The sequence below is a fragment of the Marmota monax genome, unplaced genomic scaffold (genome assembly GCF_021218885.2).
Source record: "Marmota monax isolate L192 unplaced genomic scaffold, Marmota_monax_Labrador192_F-V1.1 WCK01_AAM20220418_F8-fsc00002, whole genome shotgun sequence".
Classification (NCBI taxonomy): domain Eukaryota; kingdom Metazoa; phylum Chordata; class Mammalia; order Rodentia; family Sciuridae; genus Marmota; species Marmota monax.
The window spans coordinates 8667002-8675209 of record NW_026693571.1 but is presented as its reverse complement, the minus strand read 5'-3'; the positions used below and the strand labels follow the sequence as shown (position 1 = coordinate 8675209).

At 36.6% G+C, this 8208-nt stretch overlaps 1 protein-coding gene across 1 annotated transcript in view; it reads left to right on the top strand.

Moving 5' to 3' along the window:
• Positions 1 to 8208, top strand: part of Mcub (mitochondrial calcium uniporter dominant negative subunit beta) — a 130190-nt gene that overhangs the window by 31606 nt on the left and 90376 nt on the right.

The following is an 8208-nucleotide window of genomic DNA, read 5'->3' as shown; positions in this document are numbered from 1 at the left end:
AGGAGAGGGAGCCCTTTATTGCAGGACAGGAGCAGTATTTATACATTCCACACAGCTTATCTAATTAGCATAAACTAGACACATCAGTCAACCAATAAGGAATCTCCACACTTAATGGCTCGCTTTTGTTACTTCTCAAACCACTCCCTCTGGCATTTTGCCAGGCACCATCCAGACTTGTTTATGAACTCTAACATTCCCCTGGCAAAATGCCAGGTGTTATTTTGACTTGTTTACAGACTCTAACATAGCTCCCTTTTCTTTCTTTCTCACTCTTTTTCTTTCTTTCTCTCTCTCTCTTTCTTTCTTTCTCTCTTTCTCTTTCTCTTTTTCTCTCTTTCTTTCTTTCTGTAACTAAGGAGAAATACTCCATTAAGAGTAATTCATACAGATTATCTGTTTTTTTATTATTATCATCACTTTGTGAGGAGAGTATATTCTTAAAAAATAATTTTCTTTTGGGAGGCTGTTAGAATTATGCTAAGAATATCATTGTCTTTAGAATTATGCTAAGAATATCATTGTCTTTTGTTTTAGTAAGTTGTAACTCTCTAATCCTCAGTTTCTTTACCTATTAAAAAAATAAAAATAAGGGACTGAGGTTGTAGCTCAGTGGCAGAGTGATCGCCTAGCATACGTGAGTCACTGTGTTCTATCCTCAACACCACATAAAAAATAAAATAAAGATACTGTGTCCACCTAAAAATAAAAAATAAAAAACCCTTCAAAGATGTTGAAAAATTGAGGTACACTGAAAGTGTCTAATGAACAATAAGGTGCTTTCATCTGTTGTTACTGTATAATTGACTTCCTTTTACTTTTGTTTGCTTATAATTTAAGTCTTTTATACTACAGTTTAAAAATATTATTTGATTAGAACAAATGAAAACTACATCTAATGCAATTTCCATATCTTATCTAGCTGTTTTATGGGATTTTGAAATTGAGTTTCATTTTTATTAGAATACCCCTGTAAAGGAAAAAAGTTCTAAAAAAATATTTAGGTTTGATCTACAGATATAGCTCAGTGGTAGAGGAGCACTTGTCTAGCATGTGCAAAGCCCTGGATCCAATCTCCAGTACTGGAAAAAAAAAAGTATTTAAAAATTTAGTGTTTATTTTATTGGATTCACATTGCATATATGCTGAGTCAAAGAGGTGTACAAGACAGACATGGTGGTACATGCTTGTAATTCCAGTGACTTGTGAGAATGAGGCAGAAGGATCACAACTTTGAGGCCTATCTCAGCAACTTAACAAGGCCACAAACAACTTAGCAAGACCCTGTCTCAAATAAAAAGGGCTAAGGATGTGGTTTAGTGGTTAAAAGTGTCCCAGGATTCAATCCTTAGCACCAAAGTATGTGTCCAAATTACTATGAAAAATAGTAGGCCTCCGTGTACTTCCTAGAAGAAAGTACTTACTATTCTTAGCTAATAAGTTTTGTTTATCTTCATGGCTCTAAATGATGTGGGTACCTTGTTATGACTTGATATTTCAGTTTTAGACATTTTCTCTTAACTTCTATGGAAGATAAGGACTTGTCTATCTTCACTTCTGCATGAGCCTAGTCTCCTTTCTCTCTTTAAAGTGTTAAAAGCTTAGCTCAGTGTTTAGGCTTTGCTTGGACTTGACTATGTAAATGCTATTCACTGGTGAGCAACAGAAAACAATGATTATCTTTCTTTTCTGTACACTGTAAGTCTTGTCTGGAGTAAGAAATTGCTGATATGTGTGCACAACATATCCTAGTGTGCTTAGTTTTCTTCATACTGCTCAGCAATTCAATCTCAAGCATTCCTTCAGCTATATAAATTCCTTTAAGTACATTGAAACTCATCAGAAGTTCTAAGAGTTCATCATTAGTTCAACTAAGAATTTTTCTTGGAGCCCCTGACCTGCCTCCTATCCACTGCTCAGCTGCCACTTTGCTGTCCCCCTTCACCATCATCTTTTGTCATGTTGGGTTCCGATGCCAGACAGCTTTCTTGGTTAAACCATTTAAACTGGCAGAGCATGTCTTCCAGTGGAGAGGGTGTGAGCATGTTCTGAAGACTTTGCAGTGTGTAGTTTGGCTGCATGATCAACTTGAGATGGGAGAGCCTTTTCCTCAGCATTGTGGAGGCATTCCTCCATTATAGTTTAGCTTCCTTGTTATTATTCAAAGCCAGTGCCTTTCTGATTTTTGATCCTTAGTATGAGGCCTTTTTTAATTTAATTTCTGAAAGTTTGTAGAGTCACATCTCTATTCATGGTGGTCAGAAAGTTCTTAAAGATGCAACTTGTGCGTGTTGTCTCCATCATTGTGCTGGCCTAGGTTGGGCCTTTTAGTTTAGAAACATGTCTTGGCAGTTGTGGGAGAATTTTGGTTTTTTGTTGAATTGATAATTTTCTCCATTCTTTTTTTCTGTAATTGAGCTTCCTAGAACCCCCTTTATTTGGATAGTGGATCTCCAGGGCTCATCTTCTTATTTTCTATTATCCTAATCTTTTTTCTCTTAAATTTGTATTTCTTGGTTTTTTTCCTTCTTCTTTCTGGAAGAGTTTCTTAACCCAGTCTCTTAAATGTTTGTTTGAAGTTCTCCTTTCTGCTATTTAATTCTTTAATTTCCAAAAACTCTTGTATTTTTTTACTTCCCTGATTGAGAAGGCAGTGGGGAACCACAGGCCTGGAGCAGTGATGTGTACCTGTGATCCCAGCTGCTCAGAGATGGAGGAAGGAGGAGTATTTCAGCCCAGGATTCAAGACCAGACTGGGGCAACATAGCAAGACTCCACCCCAAAAGAAAAAAAAAAAGGTATTTTGTACACACACACAAATTTTAAAAATCTTGTTCTTGCTTTATAGAGGCCATGTCTTAGCTCTAAAGATATTAATGAGAGGTTTCATTCTGCCGCCTTATCCTTTGCTTACTCCAGATTTTTTTTTTTTTTTTTTGGTCTTGTTGCTCCGGCTTTTATGTTTGATGTGTGGTACTGAAACAGCTTATTGGAAACTATACAGTTAGATAAGTTTACCTGACAGCCAACACCCTTTGAAATATAGGTGCATTTTTCCTAATCTGCATTTCCAATTTTTTTTTTGTATTTTTTTTTTGTACCAGGGATTGAACTCAGGGGCACTTGTCCTCTGAGCCACATCCCCAGCCATATTTTGTATTTTTTATTTAGAGACAGGGTCTCATTGAGTTGCTTAGCACCTTGCTTTTGCTGAGGCTGGCTTTGAGCTCACAATTCTCCTGCCTCAGTCTCCTGAGCTGCTAGGATTATAGGTATGCGCTACCATGCCCAGCTGCATTTCCAAACTTTAAAGTTCTGAGCGCCAGTATCAATTTACAGATTATTAATTAAATGGCCCATCATTTATTATCATTATTTATTGAGGTGCTGAAAGTGTCCTAGATTTGGCTACTCAGGACCTCTCAGTTTGACTCTTGAATGTTTTTTTTTTTAATTAATTTATTTATTTTTTTAAAATATTTTTGTTAGTTATTGATGGTCCTTTATTTATTTATATGCATTGCTGAGAATCCAACCCAGTGCCTCACACATGCTAGGCAAGTGCTCTACCACTGAGCCACAACCCCAGCCCTTGAATTTTTTTTTTAAATGCCTTTATTTTAATGTGGTGCTAAGGATCAAACAAATGTGAAGCAAGTGTTCTGCCACTGAGCTACAGCCCCAGCCCCTCTTCATCTTTTTTATGTCTTCATGTACACTTTTATTTTATTTTTTATTTGCAGTACTAGGGATCAAACTTAGGACCTCACACATGCCAGGGAAGTGTTCTGCCACTGAACTACCCACTACCTCTTCCTATCATTCTTTGAGTACTTCCTTATTTTCTGGTGCAACTGGATATTTCAGGCTCATTTTCCGTTTTTCCAGCCCCAACCTTAGAATTAGCTTTTCCTTCAAAGAGCCAAGGTTTCTTGTGATGGTTTCTTGCATCTGGCTAGCTAGGTGTACAGCTTGCTACTAGTTGTAGCATAGCTCAGAAGACCAAGTGAAATAATGTATATTATTATTATTTAAATATATAATATATATTTAAAGTATTATTTCTTTGTATTTTATAACACACTGTATACATTTTATATGATGTACACATGCTACAAGTTCTTATTAAAACCAACAATTCTAATGTAACATCAAAGCTTACAGTCTCATCTTCCCCATTTACATATATATTTAACTGACTTCTCTAACAGTGAGGAACCTGTCTGCAATGATTTCGATACATTTGATCATTTGTTCCAGCAAAATACACAGAAAATAGTTTTAAAATCATTATTCCGTGTCATTGTAAAAAGTATACCTGTCCATGAGAACTCCATATTTGTTTATAATTATTTTTTTATTAATTTTTTATTTGTTTTAATTAGTTATACATGACAGTAGAATGCACTTATATACTTTGATATATCATACATAGATGGGATATAATTAATTTTTAATAAAATTTACATGCAAAGAAATAATACATCCTCTGTACACACTTTCATAAATTTGAAAATACATTAACTTGTGTGACATACCCCTCTAAAATATTTTCATTACAGTAGGAAGTTCCCTTGTGTTTTTTCTCAGCAGTTGCAGGAGAATTTAAGTAGTGACATATACAGTACGTAGATATTAGGAGAATAAGAGAGGAGAACACATTTTTAAGCTACATTTTGTTCTTTTTATGCATTTGCTTGAGAGACTCCACTAATGTTTTATATTTTCTTCATTTATTTATAGATAATAATAGTTTCTTTCATTGCTGAGAGTGTCAATGTTCACTTCAAGACTAGAGCAAGTTGGCTCTCTGAATGTACAAATATAAATGCATACATACATTTTTCTTTGTGTGGGTGGTGAAAGGGGGCAGTTTTTGTAATACCCAACAGTATTTTAGGAATCTTTTTATCAATATTTCCTACATAATTAAAAAATAGGAGTTTTCCCTGAAGATTGGAGGCAGTATGCAAGGAATCATTGGAATAATAAGAAACACTGTTGTCCAAAAGTTTGCTGAAAAGCAAGTATGGAGAAAGATACTCATTTCCCTTTATCTCTGATATTCCCATTGGCTGAGATGGGAGACCACTTGGTGCAGTCTCTGGCCTTTCAGGCATCTCTTGAGACTGAGTGATTTCAGGGACTAGGGTTGTAGCTCAGTGGTACAGTGCTTGTCTAGCACACGTGAGTCACTGGGTTTGATCCTCAGCACCACTGAAAATAAATAAATAAAATAAAGGTATGTGTCCATCTACAACTAAAAATATTTAAAAAAAAAGACTGATTCCAACTTTGGGTGGTTATTTCAGGTCACTCCAGGTACTCTGGGAGGTGTGTCCAACTTCTTTCTGTGACTGCATATATGACAATCAGGTGGTAAAAATTCCAAAATATGAAATGATTATTTTTAGCAGAATTTATTTAGAACACTAAAGTGAATATTGTTGGGGTTTTTTCCCCCAACAGACTAAAAGTCAATTTGAAAATTGGCTCTATAGTTCAGACAGTTTGACTTTGTAAGGTTGCCAATACACTGTACACTTATATCTCCTACTTTGGATCTAGTCATAAAATAAGCTAATGATGCCACATTCAAAGTTTTAGCTATTTTTAATTTTTATGTTGTTATCCTTAGTAATATAGTATAGTAAATATTTTTTCCCAGATCATTTAACTCAATTATTCTCTGGCACCCTATAGAGATACAAAATCAGAGAGAAGAATTTAAGTCTGGGTAAATTTCAGGGGTGCTGCCTCTCTGCATTTTGAATGCTGTAGTCCAAGGATAATGTCAGCACTCTAAAAGTTCTTGTCAACTTGAATTATTCCCAGATAGGAGTAATTGGCAAAGTGTTGTTCAGTCTCGCAGGAGAAGAAAAGCCTGAGGGAAGAGCTATAGCCTTACTTTGTGTATAGCTCGGTGCTTCCATTTATATTTTATGACGCCTGCTGCCTAGAAGGTTGTCACTCTTCTAAATTCAACAGATCCCTGGGAGTTTCTGAAATAGAGCGTACTCACCATGTGTGATATTTGGTACTCAAGAATTATCTAAGAATTGCCTCATAGAGTCTCTGTGGATTGTTGAGAAGTTGGCTCTCTTTTGAGGGTTTTGGTGAGGTCCAGTTTGCACATGTTTTTAGGAATGTCACAGTAGAACCTAATAGCCATTTGCATGAGATTCCCAAACCTTTCTAAGAGAGCTTATGAGGGGTACCCGGGCCTTTTGTCAAATTACATTAAAAAAGGGAAGGTAGCCCCTAAATGATCCCTGGAGAGAACACCTAAGGAAGACCCACAGCTCAGCCTGAGGTGTGGATGGAAGAGGGAGAGACCAGGAGAACAGGCTTCCCACGTTAGGGCAAAGGCAGGGGTGGTGGTGGTGGGGTTGCTCCAGGACACAAAGCATGATCACTCTGGTAACTTCCCACCCCAGCTCTCTAGTAGATACTTAGTAACAGAGTGGAGTAACAGAGTGGACCTTAATTGTAGATATGAAAGAGGGTCTTTTGGAGTGAGTTTAATCTCAGGAAAATTAGGTCAAATTATGACCTGAGCCATTGATATTTCATGTTGCCAGTGAGGCCTGCTTAAAAGGATTGTTTAGGACCTCAAATAGGCACCCCGTGAGTTCCTTTACTTTTAAAATACATGTAGGCAGCTTTTCTTTTCATAGTCAAATGTTTAATTTTATTTTGTTCTCTGAGTTGACATTGAAAGAAATAATTGTGAAATTCCTTCAATGGGCCAAAATATATTCAGCTGTTCAGAATATAATCAAGTCAGCTATTTTGTATCAGCCAAGCATTGTGTCAGGATAAATAGACTGGGCATTAATCATCTCTGAAGGGTGCTTAAATTTTAATTTCATATGAAAAACTTATTGAATGTCCTTGACACTTAATACTTTTTAAAAAATATCACTTCATTTGGGGGAAAAGGTGAAAGTGGAGAAGATATTCTTAACAATGATATTTAATTAAATTTTGTGGTATGAGAACAGAATTAAATATCATGGCTTACAGAGTGGAATTTGAAGTCTGGCTTAATTAAGTGCTGAGCTTTGCTTAAGTTTGAATGTCAAATCAGGTGAAACTCATTTTACACAGTTTCCATTCAAAATCCCATCCCATTCCTTCTATCTTTGTTTGCTCCTCCTCTTCGACCTCTTTTGCCTGTAGGTCTTATATAATTGAAAACATTTGAGGTGTTATGGAAATAACCAGAATGGCCAGGGATGGCTTTGTAGCCTTTGTGTTTTTCTGTAGCTAAAACTGAAGAGGCTGGGAGGTCCAAGGTTGAGGGACAGCATCTATGAGGCCTTCTTGATGGTGTGGACTCTCTGCGGAGTATCCAGCTGGCTCAGGGCACCACATGACAAGAGGAACACATACCAGAGACAGAGCCAAACTGGCTATTATAATAGATCCACCCTCAAGATGACCTTTTAACTCATGATTTCATTGATGAGGGCAGAGCCATCATAACCTCAGTGCTTCTTAAAGGGCCTACCTGGTCCCACCTTTTAATACCTCATGATGGAGATTAGATTTTAATTTGAGTTTTGGTGAAACATTCAAACAAAATATTTTTTTAAAGTGTAAAATAGCTTTTACACTTTTAAAAAATATTTTTAGCTCTGAAGTGGATGGGTTTGGAGCATCTACAGCTTTTATGTGCAGTAGTGTTGGAGGAAGGCTTTCCAGAAGGTCCTGGGATGTGACTCTACCTTAAAATGGCCTCTGCTGGATCCTGCCAGTGATTTTGAGGACTTAGAAGTTTGGTTTTATCAGTTCCCTTTATGGTTCAGCCCTAGTGATAACTGAGTTGTACTGGCCAGACTTACACCTCGCTAATATGAATTGTATCCTAAATGTTATATGTCATATGCAGGGTTTTACTTTCCTAGGATGGCAGTATCTTGGACATGCAAATCAGTCAAAATTTCTTGTGGGTAGGACATCTAGGCTGAGAATCAACCCATTTCCATTGTAGGAGATGGATATTTTGGGGGATTAAATGAGAGAAGTATATGACATTGATAGAAATCTTAGTTCTAATTTTAGTTGTAGCATTTTTTTTGGCAGTGGTGTCCTCATCTGAGAAAGAAGGGATAGAACTGGGTCCATGAGTATTGCACCTCAGATGCAGCATTTTCTTTCCTTATTGATGCTCAATGCCTGTAACAAATCCCCAACTCTCCAAAT